Source organism: Miniopterus natalensis, chromosome 15 (assembly GCF_054644295.1).
Source record: "Miniopterus natalensis isolate mMinNat1 chromosome 15, mMinNat1.hap1, whole genome shotgun sequence".
In the NCBI taxonomy this organism is placed as follows: domain Eukaryota; kingdom Metazoa; phylum Chordata; class Mammalia; order Chiroptera; family Miniopteridae; genus Miniopterus; species Miniopterus natalensis.
In genome coordinates, this window is record NC_142095.1 from 13,362,142 (window position 1) to 13,379,119 (window position 16,978).

Sequence of the window (16,978 nt, forward strand, 5' to 3'; positions counted from 1 at the left end):
CAATCCCTCACATGCTACCAGGCTTATAATACACACTCAAAACCTACTATTTGCCTGGCATATTTACTCTGAATATAAAATAAATAATTACTCTAATTCCATGATACTATTGAGCTCTCTATGTTTAAATCATTTGTTCCTTCAAATGTTCTGGTTTCTGATTTAACTAGAGCTTAGGAGAGCTAAGAGTTCTCAAGGGAAAGAACAGTCTTTGCCTTCAAAAAGTTACCAACCATTAGGCAAACAAACAAGTAAACTGAAAACAGATAAATGCTGGGGCAGAGTGTATCATGGGATGTTAATAGAAGGCCAAAGAACGGGTGCCTAAGAGAGGTCAAGAAAGGAAACTCTCGTTTCAATTCTAAATGGAGGCTCTAGGATTAATACTATTGAGCTATACAAACATCCATGATACTTCCTTTTCAGTCTTTATCACACACACTTGAAAAACTCATAATCCCCTTCGGTTTGACCAAAAAACTCAGCTTATCTGTTCTCCCTATCATGAGGAAGATCAAAATAGATCTGTTTCCCCTCGGTGCTAAAAAGGGCATTTTACCACATAACAAGAGGTCGTTATGTGCTCACAGAATACAATATGTATTAAGGCAAGAGAACCATCTTTCCAGCGATCCTTGTTTTGATCTGTAGAGGATTCATAGGTGAATTTAGGGAAATGTTCTTTTCCCAAGTAATTGCAATATCCATCTAATTCTAGCTGAAACAAACTTGCCACTCTGCTTACTCACACACCTACGTGAGCAAGTGTAATTTCCTTGAGATAAAGTACGTTGGCTGAATTGGTAAGAAAGAAATAGGGAAAGCAATTATTCAAAAGAAAGGAACAAAAGAACCCTGGGATTGCTTATTAGTTTTTTTGGTCCAGAGCCATGTTTTGCATTGAGGCGCTTGTTAAGTGCACATCTTATGCCTAGCTTGGAAAGAAATAAGGAAGCGCGGGCACATGAGGCTTTCTTTTGATTCCTCTAGGATGCAATGCAGCCTTGCAAATATTCCTCCATAAAGGAGAAATGCTAAGAAATTAACTTGCTTTTTACCAACAGGCACAAGAAAGTGAACAAAGATGAAAACGTGACCTCTCCTTATCTCTAGCGTGTGTTTTTGGCTGGCCAGTTTCTGAATTCCCTTCCTACCTTTGGAGAACACCTCACTTACACATCTTAGTGGGAAAGGGGACGTGCTCCACATATAGAAGCTGGGGAAGATTCACGTCCCCAGCTTTCTTCGCAACCAGGAAGAAAGCGGGAGGCCTACGTTTTCTCAAATGAATGCACGTCACAGGCATTGAGTCCAGAGTGGATCACAGGCAGCACCCAGGGCAATGGGTGGTGATGGTCCAGGATGGTGCCCTGATACTCAACCGGGACAGCCGAGGTACCCTCAGCAGATCTGGTTTGGAGTAGCTAGCTTCCATTTACTTCTGCCTATTTTGCCAACTTGGTTTTCCATCCTTCCAGGTAACTCAGTAAGCTACCTAATGTAGTCCTAATAATTTCCTTTTCTGCTTAAAATATCCACAAGTAGGTTTTGCTCTGTGCCACTAAGAACCCCACCCCTACAACGGTCTCACCAGTGAGTCTTCTCCCCTGATCCTAATGTCCAGAGTTCTACTGTTGTGTCCAGCCCACTCTGCGGGAGCTCCCCTCTCTGCACCCTGATTCTCTTCTCTGAAGTCCTTGAGGGCAGGCATAACTCTATCCCCCCACCAGTTACTTCAGGCCACAGCACAGTTCCTAACATATAATGTGCACCTCGAAATGAGTGTGAAAGTGCGCGGTATCAATAAAGTCCTCTTATTGTTTCCCAGGCAGGTAGTTTACTGCACCCTGTTCAATGGAAATGACCACAGACCATTTTATGTCTACTCTGGGAGAGATCTTATTTGCTTATGAGTCTGTTTTCCTCATCAGGCTACCAGCTTTGGTGCAAGGACCGAGTCTTAGTTAAATTTGGATTTGGTATCTATGCAATAAGTTACTGATGAATGCGAACAAAGCTAATAAACGGTAGAGCCATGACTAGAAGCTATGTCCAAGTCTCACCACAGCCCCCTTCCACACTCTGAAACTGCATCACAACTAGCGCGACAGTCTACTGTTGTCTAAGTTATGTTTATATCACCGCCTTGGTCTAGTGGCACTTAGAAGCAATCCTTATATAAAAGACTTATTCTAGTTCCCTGAAGCAACCAAAGAGGCCCCAGATGACTAAGGAAGCTTAGAATATCTGAGCGTATAAACAATGGTTGAAACTATAGAAGTGATATCAAAATGATTATCATTAGCCATATAATACAGCCTAGTGTTTTATAATGCGTTTATGTATTGTCTCAACTGACCTTCTCAGCATACTTGAGAAAGACGGTATATATTTTTACTGTTCCAAATTACACATTGAAACACTCATTATGAATTACTTATTTCCCCATTTTACTGATGGGGACATTGAGGCTCAGAGAAGTTAAGTAACCCATTCCAAATCGCTCAATTAGGCCAGGATTCAAACTTAAAGTTTCTCTAACTCCCAAGACCACCCACTTAACAAACACATGCCCCTTCCTTTCCCATTACACGTCTCCTGCCTTCTCTCTGTATTTTCACTTTCCACAGATGGATGGACTCATCGCACCACAGATAATGAAGTTGCCTTCCAGCCTGTCACTTCATTACTCATGGAGCTGAATCACAGTCCTGAACTGCACCTCGTCTCCCCCATCAGCCCACACCATCCTGATCTCACACCGAGCACAAAGGCAGACTCCTTTGGCCCCGTGAAGACTGTGACATAACCTCCCACTTTATTTATCGGAAGAGCCTTAAACATTTCATAAATGACCAGTTCAGAAACACAATTTCAGAGATCTCATGAAGGGCTGTAAGTAGAGATGGTATTGTCACTGGTGGCAATGGAAAGCTGGCTGTATTTGTTTCTCTGTCCTCTTGCGTGTTGTTCAGATACCACGAAAAAGCAGTAAAAAATAGCTCAGCCATGCCGAGATCTCCTGAAGGGTAAGCCATTTCTTTGTCACTCCCTGCTGCAAGGTTGAGGCCATCCTTAAAACTGAAATGCCTCCTGTAATGACTCACTAGTGACTTCCTAATGGCCTGTTTTATTGGTAAATGTCTCATTTTGCCTGATAAATCATTGTACCATTGCATCAATTGTGTGTCACTGGGCTAAAAACACACCTTTGCTGCTGATCTTTCCAGAAACAACCACCCCAACCCACGTCCAGTGCTGCTTCTTGATTCTGAATCCTGGATTAGGTGACTCACACACCTGCAGCCTCCAGGCTCCTTAGGGCAGGAACTTTATGTTATTTATTCAAGGAAATTCATTCTATGAGAAAGTTCTGTGTACTTTGAGCATAGCACATAAATAAAGCTCACTGAGAGCCAAAGCAAGAGCATAAAAAAGACATGTTTTGAGAAGTTAAAGACAATTGCGTACTGAATCTGAACATTATATTAATTTTAAATTAAAAATAAAGGTGTATTTTTAAACTTTGATAATTCACCCCAGGAGAGGCCTTGTTTTCTTCAACATAAATGGTAGAAAGGTTTTATTAGCAAACAAAATTATAAGTAATATAATGACCTGTATGAAAAGAATGTCTTCAAAATAAGAGTATCTCAGGTTTGGCACTGAAATATTATAGAGCCAATAAAATGGTCTTCATTAAAACCATATGATGACATGGAAGAAGCAATATATACAACATCATCTATTAATATTTTAATGAATTCAAAAGGTGAATTCATAGGTCCCATATGACCACTTCTCTACAGAAATATGTAAATAAAATTTCCTAGATTTAAAAGACCTTGTGCTAGTCATGAGACAAAAAGAAATAGAGTATATAGATGCCAGGAGCTATATTACCCCTGAATTAGTCAGGAGAGGCTAATGGCCCAGATTCCATATCTCCATGACTTTATACATATTGTTTCTTAATCAAAGTTCTCTGTGGTCCCATTGGCTCTCCAAGGAACACCTTTCTAAGTGCTGACTCAGGGCTCAGCTTAGTTGCATCTTGTAACATGTGTTCCAGATGTAAGATGAATGATGGAGAACAGCATGAAGAAGGGATTTTCACTGCTATTATGGACTGGATTGTGTCTCCTCAAAATTCATATGTAGAAGCCCTAGTTCTCAGTGGAACTGTGTTTGGAAAAACAGGGCCTTTATGAAGGTAATTAGTATTAAATGAGGTTATAAGGAGAGGGTCCTACTCTGCTACAGATGGTTCCAGTGTAAGAAGAGAGACCAGTGCTTGTACTCTGTCTCTCTGTCCATGCACACACGCAGGAAAGACCAGGCGAGGACACAGCAAGCAGGTAGCAGTCTACAAGCCAGGAGGAGAGTTCTCACCAGAAACCAAATTTGCCAGCACTTTTTACCACAACCATGAGAAAACAGATGTCTACTGTTAAGCCACCCAGTCTGTGGTGGTTTGTTATGGCAGCCAGAGCAGGCTATAATACAACCAACATACATCGTATCTGACCACAGGCCACTGGTGAGAACTGGTCAGACAGCTCTGACTAACTGCATGGAGGCTGAAAAGTTCCGTTTCTCATATTTCCCAGGAGGAAAAGAAAACTAGATATTAGTGAGCACTAGTAATAACTATCACACCTCCACACACCACACACACACACACACACACACACACACACACACACACACTCCATGAGAGTTAAAAAAGCCCTGAGCCAGGAAAGAAGAGAGAATTTCAGAAAAATAAGAGAAAGCAAGAACAAGTAAGGAATTATTGTTGCTTCTTTGCCTCTTGGATTTAGCCCCAAGAGACAAGAAGTATATGAAATGAGTCCTCTTGCAGTTGTAGGTAATTCTGAGAACAGATGGCTTGACTAGCTCCTATTCTGGAGATTTCTGAAAGCAGGAGTTTCCCCAAAGAACCTTCTATTATTAGGGTACAAGGAAACCACAGTATGGCAAACTGGGGAGGTAGGAGGCAGGTACCATCTTTAATACTTGGTTCCCAGTGGCTTATCGGGGTTTTGGTAGAAGATTTAAGTAGAAGATTCAAAAAAGCTATAACACCCTAAGAATGGACATAAAGATAAGCTCAAGGGATGGAGTCATCCGGTGGCCTGGAAGTTACATGGGGGACGGAGACAGCAGCCTCTTTAAGAAGCGCCCTAATGCTATCCTCTGCAAGATAGAGTTAACAGTGGGAGATGCTGACACAGGGCTGGGATTTATAGCTTCAATAAGGCCAATGGCATTGCACAATATCAGAGGCCATGTGGTATTACTTAACAGACAGAGGCAAGATGGATGAAATTACTGTGAGGGAAAGCAAAGCCAAAGAGGCAATCAGGGTGTCTTGACCTGCATAGATCTGTGACAATGGCTAATAGACCACACTACATTCCTGGGAGTAGAACGGATGTCTAGTAGCCTGTGGCATGTCAGGATATCCTCTCTTAAGTAAAGAACAAATTGTCACACCTTGTACCCCGTAGCTTTAAAAAAAAAAAAAAAAATGATGTACAGCATTTGGTGGGTCTCTCTGAATTTTAGAGGCAGCTTATATCACTCCTGGGAATATTGCTCTGAGCCATTTATCAGGTGACTCAGAAAGGTGTCAGTTTTCAGTGGCATTACAAACACAAGGAGATTCTGCAGCAGTTTGGGGATGCAGAGCAAGCTGTCCTGCCATTCAGCCCGTATCACCCAACAGATTTAGCAGTGCTGGAGTTACTCATGTTGAATAAGAATGCCTCGTATTGTCCCCGACAAGCCTTAAGAGAAGACTCCAGAGCATATCCCCTGGGTTGTAGAGTAAGGCCATGCCTTTTGCGGAAGAAAACTACCCCCTACTTGAAAAGCAGGTCTTGGAGTACTAAGGAGCCCTCGTGGCATCTTAGGATCCTGACCGCATGACACCAAGTAATTATGTGTCGGGAATTGCCCATTATGAACTTATATCATCAGCTCCATCAAGTCATAACGCTGGATAGCTGCAGCAGCGATCCATCATAGGATGTAAACCTTCAGGATCAGGCACAAGCAGGCCTTGAAGGCATACATCACTTCCATAAAGAGGGGCCCAGACTCCTGGAGCTCCTACCTGAGCTGTACTGATACATCTCTATCAACTCCTACCTACCGCCTCAGGGGGACATAGATCCTATGCTCAGCTGCCAAGGAGAGATACACTCAGGCCAGTTCCCTGATGGATTAGCTCCATATACTGGGACTAAGTGAAAATGCTGCCACACTGAAAGCCCTGTCATAGTCAGCCTTAGGGAAAGTGGTGAAGAGAAATCCTCCCAGTGGGGAAAAATGAGAGCAGGACATGTGGTCGTTTGCTCTACATGGAGGAAGAAGTGGCCTGGCCTGAAGCATAGAATAACATTGAATTCTGGGTATTGCTGAATAGCTTATCTTATTGGTCAGCTGCCTGGAAGGGAAAAGATCAGAAGGAGAAGAGGCATGTGAGGGAATCTATTGAGAGGATATGAACATGCTCATACTGGTTTCACATTAAAGCTCGCTAAAAAGGAACCACTGCTCCCAGTGCTTTCACAAGGGCCCCTGAACAGAGTTGATGTGGCTGCAGGAAGGATATGCACGGGTGAAACAGCCCAGTCATAGCATGGGAGGCTCTAAGGCTCACTGCTGAATGCTCAGCCTGCCAAGAACCGAGTCTGATGCTGCTGAACTCTCAGTACAACAGTCTCCTAAGGAGACCAGCCAGCCACTCACTGGCAGATTGATTTATCAGACAACTTCTATCTGGGATTTTACGTACTGAAATTGATATCTACTCCAGATATGGAATTGGCTTTCTGACCTACAGTCTCTCTGTCAGTGCCAACAAGCAAAGACTTACAGAACACCTAATTTCCGGCATCATCTCCTACCAACCATCAACCGCTAAAGGACCCTTTTATGGCAACTATGTGATGATGGGCATCTGATCACCCAATCTACTGATCCATATATCACATCACTCAGAAGCAATCAGCCTAATATCATGATAGAATGGCTCACTGAAGGCCCAAATGAGGTCCACTTCAAGAACAGCACCCTATGAGTTTGGGACACTGCACTCTGGGATTTGTTCTTGAAGCAATGGCTGATGCACATGGTGTTATGTCCCTAAAAGCCAGAACCAACTGGCCAGGCAAACCAAGGGGCACAAGTAAGACAGACAATGTCCATTGTGCCTAGGTTCCAGTTTTTAGAATTTGCTCTCTTTGTCCCTGAAACTTTAGGCTCTGCTGGATTGGATTTCACTGAACCTGCACCTACAACTACCACCTTGCCATTGAGATGCCTCATGACTACAGAACATCAAGCAAGGAAAGGAGTTATTATATTGGCAGTTGTAACTGATCCTGTTACTATGAGGAGGAATGGTTGCTTCTATACAACGAGAGGCAGACAAGGGTACACATGGAACCTAGAGGGTTCTCTGGGGCATCGCTTTGTCCTATGCTGAGTAATAACTGTAAACGAGGAACTGTGAAAACCATGGTTCAACAAAGGTAAAACAACTCAGAAGTCATATCGCTCAGAGGTAAAGTTCCAAGTTGCCCTGTCAGGTTAGCAACTTATCTACACTGAAGTGCTGAAGGAAATGTGAGGAAAATCTATAATGAGAGATGGAAAAAGGGGATGAATATTAAGTAAGGTCTCAGAATGAGTTGCAGAAGTTGTAGCTGAAGCTTGTTCCACTAACCCTCCTGTTTAAATCTTTTGTAGATGTGGGGTGACCACAACTTTGAAGTCTCTATGAATTAATAAAGATACTGAAAAGTACAGCACATTTAAATGTTTCAGTGGATGCACTACGCTGAGTCACATTTGTACCCTAACTCGAATCTTCACTCAACCATTTATTCCAGCCATTGATGCAAAAACAAATTTCTACCTGGAAGTGTCTACCTGCAGCTTTGCATAACAGCTCCCCTCTTCAGTTGCACTGCTGCTTCTCTGACACTGCTATGTGGAACATCTCCAAAAACTCATTTGACACTCACGCATGGAAACCTTGAAAGTGCAAGGGAGCTAACACTTTATAAGGAAACCGCTATTGCTTCTCTCTTCTAGTGTTTAGTGGGCAATTGTGAAATTCGGTCTACTTGCTCTTTCAGAGAAATATAACAGAATACAGCCATAGGTACCTACATTGCTGATCAATTCAAGGATGCACCCTTTGAGATTGCTTCACTGGTAATTTCTACCAAACATTTAAAGAAGCAATAATACCAATTCTTCACAAACTCGTCTTAAAAAAAAAAAAAGACAAGCTAACATTACCCAATTCATCCTATGAGACGTGTTATTATCCTGATACCAAAGCTGGATAAAGACATCACACACACACACACACACACACACACACACACACACACACACAAACTTCAGACCAAATATCTGTTACGGGTATAGATGCAAAAATTCTCACCAAAATACTACCAAACTAAATCTAGCAGCATATGAGAAGAATCACAAACCATGACTAAGTGGGATTTATGTCTGGAATGTAAGGTTGGCTTAACATCTAAAAATCAATCAACATAACGCACCATAAAAATAGGATAAAAAGGGGGAAAACAACATAATTACCCCAAGAGATGCAGAAAAAAATGTGACAATATCCAAGATCCTTTCATGATTTAAAGATTTAACAAACTAGGAATAGAAGTCAACTTTCCCAACCTGATAAAGGGCATCTACAAAAAAATCCATAGCTAAAATCAAACTTAATGGTGAAAAAACGAGAGCTTTCTTCCTAAAACTAGGAACAAGACAAAGAACATCCAGATTAAAAAAGGAAAGAGGAAAATTATTTTCAGATGACGTGACCCTGTATATAAAATATTCTAATAAACTCACTAAAAAAACTATTAGAATTAGTAAACAAGTTTAACAAATCTGCATGGTACAAAAGAAACATACAAAATACAATTTCTAAATATTAGTGACGAAGAATCTGAAATGAAATTTTTAAATATTCCATTTAAAATAGCATCAAAAAAAATAAAATACTTAGGAATAAAGTTATTTAACACAAGTATAATTTTCACGTGTCATGAAACATTTTCCAGTTTTGATTTTTCCCCCCATATCATTTAAAACTGAAAAATCATTCTTAGCTTGTGGGCCATACAAAAACAGCAATGAAAGAACTTTTAGGAGGAGGTGAGCTCTACCACCCTTAGTAGAACCACAAACTGGGGACAGGAAAACAGGGTCCCATGCTCATGCTGAGCACAAAAGACTGGAACCACTCACTTCAAATGGCCAGTGCAGCCAGCCTAGGACAATGGGCATCTGAGTTAGGAACAGTGTATATTTACTGGTGTGTGTGTGTGTGTGTGTGTGTGTGTGTGTGTGTGTGTGTGTGTGTAGCCATGTAATGAATCCTAAATTTTTCTAGGGTCCATAGTGAAGGAAGAAATCCCCCCAAAACTGACTTTAGATTCTATAAAGATAACAGATTTGAAATATATTCAATTTCCTTAAAAACATTTTTTAAATTGAAGTTTATGGGACCAAGTGTTAAACAGAAATGTCATCTCTAACACTGGAGTTTCTATATGTCCTCAGAAAGGGGTTGATGTACCTGGTACTGAAGGCTAAACCCTGAGGAATGCTCACTATAAGGTCAGGGAGGAGACTAGAATCTCAATCCAGAGAAAGAAACTCTCATCTCAAGAAGGTATGTAATATCGATCTAAATTAACCTTTTTTCTTTTCTTAACTAAATCCGCTTATTGCCAGAGGAGAGCCAGCATGCGCCCTCTGAGACTCGGAGCGTAGCCTAAAGCAGTCTACCATCCGGGTGAACTTCCTTTGAAATCTAGAGTTTTATCTTAGAAATCCATGTGCTTTTGTGTTCTCCATCACACAGCTGTGTGTTTGCTTTAATATAAAAATAGCATGTTCAACTATTTATTCACCATCAAGGAAAACAGGCACTCCTTGCAGAGGCACTGTGTTTACCCCGTAGCTCTCAGGCCCCCCAGGCAACCCCCCTGCCTCTCAAGGGCACGGGCATTGCACTTGAGGAGCATAAAGTAATACAGGTCACAGATTTTTGAGATTTCACTCAGGCCCTGAAAGCTCGCTCTTCACAAACATGATTGACATGGGTTTAGAGAAACTATTCTACATTATAGGGCACTAGTTCTCAAAGTGGGGCCCTAAGACCAGCCACATCAATATCACTTGTTAGAAATGCAAATTCTCAGCCTCACCTAGGATCTACCGAATGGAAAAATCAGAGGGTTGGCCCAGCAATCTGTACTTAGTAAGCCCTCCAGGTGATTCCCATGTCCATTCAAGTGTGAGAACTGCTTCTGTAGTGGAAGGAGTTTTAAAGAGCCATAAAAATATGTTTAAATTCATTGTGAATGTGACAAATTCCCCAATACCTCTGTGCCCTCTCATCTTCATCTGTAAAATCAGGATACTCCCCTCCTCTCATGACTGTCTTGAGAATTAAATCCGATCTACACAGACATTCAGAGAAACCAGGCATAGCACCTGCCAATCAGAGGCCCCAGCAGGAATATGCTTTATCTTTTTCCCCAACTCAACCCAAATACTAAAATTGTGGAATACAAGTGTAACTGGAGGTGAGGCTCCATTTCCATTAGATACGAAAGATGCCGCCGAAAATTTCCCCAAGAGACCTTTTACCACGTTCATTCCTCTCGTATACATTATGTGCATATTCCTTGACTTTCAGCATATGGAATTTTAAAATCAAGTACTTATCAGAAAAGTATTCGAAAATGAGTTGCATGAAAAATATTTAGACTAAAACATACCGAGGACAAATCAATTTTCAAGCAGCATAATTTTTCTTTGATTTTTTAAGAGTTTCTTTGGGAGCATTCATTTATAAATTACCCAATTTAAAGGAGGAAAAATATCTGAAATACCAGCTTCAAAGAGCCATAAAGGGCACCATTTCCTTCTACATCCCAAATTAGAGGAGAATCTTTAAAGCTTCCTCCTGGTTTCCCACAGAATCACAGATTAGATCCACTTGTCTCCATTCCCACTCTTCCTTCCTCACGTACTCAGTCAAACCGCTCAAAACAACTTTAAATGCTGATCACGAGACAATGAATTCAGATCTACAGAGAAAGCAACCGTGCAAACGAAACCTCTTTAAAATACACAGAGGGGAGTTACATAGCTGTGCTGCCCTATTTTTCTTCTTTTAAATATGAAGGCATGCAAGGCAGAAATCTACACGACATACATGTCAACATACATGCACATGTGCTCCTACATGCCTGCCTTCTGTCACAAACACACACAAACTCTACTTTCTACATAACGGGTAGAGTAAACCCTAAGAATACAGGCTACCAAACATTGAATTTTCAGTTATTTGGGAAGGAATTAAATGGAAGCTTATACATAAAAAGTTGGCTCTGAAAATAACGGAATAACATATAATTTGGGGGTTATGATTTGAGGAATAACTTGGGGTCAGGAGGCTATTTTAACTTACTAAGATAATAACCTATTTCAGATATCCTCAGCACCACTACACCCTGGAGTAGAAAGGATTTATAACCCGTTGCTAAACTAATTCTGAGGCTTCTCTTTATCCTTGGGAACAGGCTCCCCAGGGGTCTCCATTAGGCAACATTTTGCTGACCTGCTTCTTATTATTGTAAACCCCTATGCAGAATTTGGATGATGCATTTTTTTAAAGCATTATCTTATGTCATCTTGTCACTAATTTACATAATTATCTCTATGTCTTCATCTACAAGAGTTTATGGTATTCAGAAGTTAAGTAGCTTTGTCTAATTATTTAACTGAGATGGAAAAAGAGTAAACTTTCTAAATCTGTAGTTTGGGATCTAGTGGTGGGGGATAGCCTTCTGGAATATTCTCCCACAGCACTGCACCCTATCAAAGAATAGATCTACGACCACAAGAGTTTCCGGAGGAGGGGGGGGAGGCAGAGGTGGAGGTGGAGTTGGAGGAAGGAGGGGGGGAAGGTAGTTGTTGAGTTCGTTACCTTGCCAGGCAAGAGAAAACACAGCAGAGAAGGTATTTGTAGAATGGCTAAGGCAGAGGGAGGCAGAAGAATCGGGGTTTTAAGCATTAGAAAAATGGCGTAGTTTGGGCGGTTAGGCTCATTAAGGAAGGCAAACTACTCTGCTTAATAAGATGGACTGAAGCTGTAAGTCTGAGCACGACTGGCTAAAAGAAGTCCTTTATTCCTCCCAGAGAAAGGGTACTGAATTACACCCCATGAGAGCAGCGGAATAGTCACTCAAAGTTATAGGCCCTTTAACTCCTTCAGCTGTGATGAAACACACCTTGCACACGCACACGCATTTGCACAACATTGACAGGGAGATCGTTTTGTTGACATTTGGAGGCAGTACAGCATGCCAGTTAAGAACTAGGGTCGGAGATCAGATACCCGGGTATGAACCCCAGAGCTGCCACCTACGGCCTGTTTAGTGTCGGCAGATTGTGTAATCTCTCAGTTTTAGTTTACTCATCTATAAAATGGGGAGAACAAAAGTACTCCTTGATATGGTAGTTGTGGCGATTATATTAATTGATACATATTTAGTGCTTAATAACTGCAAGGTATTATTAGAAATGGCTTCCCTGTGGGACCAGAGAAGGTGGTTGATGGATAAACCTTGTCATTTTCTACCTCTTCCAAGAGAAATTAAGATTCTAGGTTAGAAAAGGAAACAGGCATTCATTCAGCATTCATTCATTCAATAATTTGCTTTTGTGGAGTGTCTATCAGACACCAGATCTGGCAGAACTCACAGTCCAGCGGGAAACACAGGCACACAGGTAATTAAGAGACTATAAGTGAAGGAGAAACAAAAATGAGGGAGTCATAATGAGAAACAAAAATGGTTTATTTCACAAAGGAGTTGGGACTGTCAAGATAGGTAATTTTTTAGGAATCTGAAAGAAAGTGAGCTCAGCTATAACTAAGAGACACTCAGGTAAAAAGTTCTGGGAATATCATAGTCCCAGAATTATAATTCCTTCCTATTTAGCAAATATTTTTGAGAATGTCTTTTTGCTAGGAATTGCAAATACATGTATTTTCCCCCCTAATGTTAAATATACTCTACTGAAAAACTGCATCCTGTCTGTGAAAAATAACAGATTTATGGAAAAAAGAGTTCAGACAGGTCAATCAAAACTTATGAAACTTTGAACTAGAACTTTAACACATACATTAATAAAATTAATAAAAATATTAGTACAATTAAATCTCTACCGTCATTTGAGCCTACATCTTTTGTGAACCCTATGCCTTAGAATTTGCATTCCTTCTTGTATCTCCTCCTGGGAGACATGGGTCCTTAAAGATGTTTATTTTTAATAGAAGCCAGCTTTATCAAAACTAAAACTACAATCTGAAGATCAGATTATGTCATCCCCAAATATGACACTTTGGAATATTGATTACTTTGAGCTGAAGGCACTTGAGAAACAGTGGATGAAGAAAGGGTTCTGTGACCTCTCCCTTTCAATGACTTAAAAGCAGGTCATACAATTTCCTGTGAGGGAGGTGATCTCCCTACACCAGGAAGAGAACATTCTTATTGCCAGAGATAAGAAACTGATGTCAAGAAGAATTTGTTCAAACAAACCCACTAAAATAATCCTTGTTTTCCATTAGTCCCTCCCATATATTTCCTGATAACTTTCCCTCATTTACTGCCCCTAGCCCAATCCCCTTTTTCCTTTGTCTTGTCTGTATTGCCACAATTTATCATTTTTTGTTAAAATGGTATATAGCTCTCAGGTCTACCCACTTCTTAAGGTTGGCATTTCCACAAAGGCTTCCATCTATGTAAAAATATTAACACCAAATAAAACTGGTATGCTTTTCTCCTGTCACTCTTTATTTTGTCAGTTTATTTCTCAGGCCCAGCCATGGAACCTAAGATGATAGAGGAAAAGTCCTTCCTCTCCTACAAATCCAACAGTACCCTTCTACACCCATGGTTTTTTGTCTTAAACATGGGAGAAATATCTTTGCACCATTTTCATCTGTACTTGTGGTCTTTCCTAATAACATAGTAGAAAGTTAGCATTGTTTAAAGCCACTAATTCATGTATTTCTTGCATAAAGAAAGTTACATTGGCAAAATTTTTAGGTTTTATCTTAAGATATTTATATATTGCTAAATTTTCTTCTTTAATTGTAAGAAAGCTCACATCTCACCATTTCAAAACATTAACATGCTTGGCAATCAAAAAGACTGCCTGTTATTCATTGTCCCTTTTTAACCAATCACATTAAGAAACAGATATTACTTCTAAACAGATCCTATGACCAGGCATTGCCTCAAATCTCAAATTTAGTAGGAAAGGTGGTCCCACAAAATTAAATTATACTACTTTGAAATAATAGTTTTATTAGAGAGATAAAGAAGTGCTAGAAGAAATCACGGTAGGCAGTGAGTGGTTTTGTAGCTAACTTTAAAAGTTTTCTCAGGGTTGTTTATAACTGAAGGAACACCTGAAGGATGAAGGAAAATGTTTCCAGGCAGAGGGGCATCCGGAACACATCTCAAGAAGAAGCAGGTGGAAATGCAAAAATCCAAAATCACACCCCAGAGGACAAGAAGAAGAAAGACTCTGCCTCTCACTTCTCAGCAACTTTTAAATAGTTCATCCCTGACTCTTATGGCTCTAATAATCCCTGAAAAAATTTGGACCAGGCCTTATTTAATCAAAGTCAGCTTCTCTGTTTCCCTTTGAGGATGTTTTATGAGGCTGCTGCTTGTGGAGAATGGAGATAAGCTGGGATCAAGAAAACTGTCTCCAAAGCTGGATTTGGCCACTATCCTAGGTATGAATGTAAATAATTTATTACCAAGAGTGGGTACCAGGACTCAACTTAAGGAGGAAAATATCTTTGTTTAGGAAAATAACGCCACTGGTGTAGAGGTATGCAAACCTGTGGGGATGCGGGTTGGCAGAAACCAAGACCACAAAAGGTGAGTGATAAACTTCTCACCATGAGACAAGGAGAAGATTTTAACTTGGCCCACAGAGAAGCCAGGAAGATGCTGAGAAACCTTCTGCAAATGCTACATAATGATGGTGGTGGTGAAAAAATAACTTAATAGAATTTCATTTGCATACTCTAGTTATTTGCTCTATGGTATCTAATGTAAACCTTCCCTGTGATCCTTAAATAGAACAAAAATTCTTGATTTGTAGTCACTTTAGAGGAAGGATCAAGGAGAACTTCCACATTTGCGATAACCACAGGATGAAGAACAATTCCTATTCTCATGTAATAGGAACAGAGATAAGAGAACATTTAAGAAGAGCCTTGAACTTCTAAAGACTGACCATGACCTAGGTGTTGAATTCTGACAAAGTCAGGAAACACTGTGTTCCTTATCTAAATTTTAAGGAACCAGGAGGCTCCAGTTAGCACTAAGTTAAAGCTATAATCTTTGTTTACTTTAACTTTTAATATCCTAGTGCTGCCCTCTCTACTGACAATAATTTTCTCTCTTTTGTACTCAAAGACATTGTCCTTTGAAGATGTTCCTTAGGTGACCATTTGCTCAAAAGGGGCTAACAGGAGTAATTTTATTTTTACCATGTGCTCCCAAGAGAAGACCTTCTAGTAATAAGAAAGGAAGTTAGCAGATAATCACCTTTGTGTCCCCATCTATCCTAAAAGATAAGGTACTTGAAGCTCAAGTTTATGGATTTTTCATCCTTGTGTATTCAACGCTTAGCCCCTTGTCTAGTTCATAATAGACATTATTATAGACATTCAACTCCTTGATGAAAGGAAAAAGGGAAGAAAGGAGGGATAGAAGAAGGAAAGAGATTGGGAAATTTAAAAAATAAGACTATAAGAAAATTGTGGGGACCAAAAGTATAGAGCTATTTGGGAGTAACTTCTGGCTTTGCTGTTGGGGCAGGGGGCGGGGAGGCTTTCCTGTTCTCTCTCTCAGTCTTTAAGACTTTAATATTTGGTACTGTCAGTGAATTCAAGAAACCTGTAGCCTAAGGTGGCCTTCAGGGGCCTGGGAATAGAGCTGTAGAGAGAGCTCTTCCTGGATATGCAAGACATGGCTAGGCAGAGGAGAGGGCAGAGGAGCTTATTCCAGCACAGGGCTCTTTGGGCTTCTGGACTGCGGAATCCCAAATCTCAAAGGAATGTCAATAACAACAGTAATGTAAAAAACTGGTAGGTGACATGGGGAAGTAAAGAAAAGCAAAGTAAAGGACAGGTGAAAAAATATACCAAACTGTGGGGGAGGGGGGATTTTACTGAAATATAACATACAGAAAAGTATATATATATCATGAGTGTATGGTGTGATAAATTTTTACAAACTGAATACACCATGTAGCCAGCACCCTAATCAAGAACCAAGAGTCTCCTTCTTGCCCCCTTCCAATTATTAACCTCCTAAAATATGACTGCTAATATTAGAGATTAGTTTTCCCTGTTTTTGTACTTTAAATAAATTAAACCGTAGAATACGTAGTCTTTGGGGTGTGGCTTCTTTCACTCAATATTGTACTATGAGATTCATCCATGTTTCTGCCTAGAGCTGTAGATCATTGATTTGCATTGTGATAAAATATTTGAATGTGCAGGAATTTGGATAGATTCCAGTTTGCGGTTATTATGGATATTACTGCTATAAACATTCCAGATGATGCCATTTGTGAAAACATGTACACATTTCTGTTGGGTACATACCTATGGGTGGATTTGCTGGGTTTATGTCCAGTGTTTTTTTTAAATATTTTTTTTATTGATTTTAGAGAGAGAAAGGGAGAAGGAGAGAGAGAGGAGCATTGATGTGAGAGAGAAACATTGATCGGCCGCCTCCTGCACATCCCTACAGGACATTGAGCCCAAAACCCAGGCACGTGCCCTGACAGGGAATTGAACCAGTGACCTTTTGGTGCC